Source organism: Bos grunniens, chromosome 11, assembly GCF_055505025.1.
Source record: "Bos grunniens cultivar Pamir isolate PY7600 chromosome 11, Bosgru_T2T1.0, whole genome shotgun sequence".
Lineage (NCBI taxonomy): Eukaryota > Metazoa > Chordata > Mammalia > Artiodactyla > Bovidae > Bos > Bos grunniens.
This window is the reverse complement of record NC_141175.1, coordinates 17406573-17407900: the sequence shown is the minus strand read 5'-3', so window position 1 is coordinate 17407900 and position 1328 is coordinate 17406573.

Here is a 1328-nt window from a genome sequence, read left to right as displayed (position 1 = left end):
GGTAGTTTGAGCATTCTTTGGCATTGCCTTTCTTTGGGATTGGAAAACTGACCTTTTCTAGTCCTGTGGCCACTGCTGAGATTTCCAAATTTGCTGGCATATTGAGTAGAGCACTTTCACTGCATACTCTTTTAGGATCTGAAATAGCTCAACTGGAATTCCATCTCCTCCACTAGCTTTGTTTGTGATGATGCTTCCTAAGGCCCACTTGACTTCACATTCCGGGATGTCTGGCTCTAGGTGAATGATCACACCATCATGATTATCTGGGTCATGATGATCTTTTTTGTACAGTTCTTCTGTGTATTCTTGCCACCTCTTCTTAATATCTTCTGCTGAATGGAGAAGAACATTAATATGCATGGGGAGGCACACTGAAAAGGCAGAAATGGGCAGTTTCACCAGCGCTGATGTAACCAGAGCTATCAAGGTATACGAGCACCCAAGGACAAAGTGGGTCAAGAAAGGGATGGATTAACCAGGTTAATTAACCATGTTAATCCTCAGTTGCTCAGTGCCTTCTTCCTACACATTAAGCTTACATATAAGATTCATGTCTAGGCCTCAGGAGAGTGACACATTTCTAAACAATATGGACCTAGGATGTTTATGAAGACTGCTCACCAGGCTCCTCTGTCCTTTGGATTTTCCTGGCAAGAAAACTGGAATGGGTTGTCATTTCCTTCTCCAAGGAATCTTCCTAACCTAGGGATAAATAATCGACATCTCTTGTATTTCTTGCATTGGCAAGAGGGTTCTTTACCACTAGCACCACCTGGGAAGCCCCATATAAAGGCTGAACTGGGACTCATATATGTGAATGCCATGGGTTTGGAAGGCATCTTGGTGGAATAAGTGAATGGCATATGCAATGGCAGAATGTGTCATAAATACATGTTATAAAACCTCTGAAAGAGCAATGAGAATGAAGATGGGAAGAGACTCTGAGTATAATCTGTTTTATCCAGATTTACCCAGTGATCTTACCCAGGCTCTTTGCTGCCTATGCCATCTGTGTTCTGAAGACTCCCAAGTTTAAATAGCCTTCTTAGATTCCTCACCTATGCCATTGTCCCAGAGGTGGATGACACACGTACCTGAGGGTTCAGGCAGCTTCTTGCAGCTGAAATATAAAAAATAATCAATGTCATATACACCACCACCATCACTGTTGCAGTTAGACATGATTTTGAGAATTTGCATTTTATGTTTCTTTCTGCAATTCTGCAAAAATAAAGTCTACCTGGGTTAGTTTATTGATTTTTTTCCTAGTACTGTTATTTTCTCTTGAAATTAGGGTTTAGCAAGGTAAATATTGCTGATAGCAA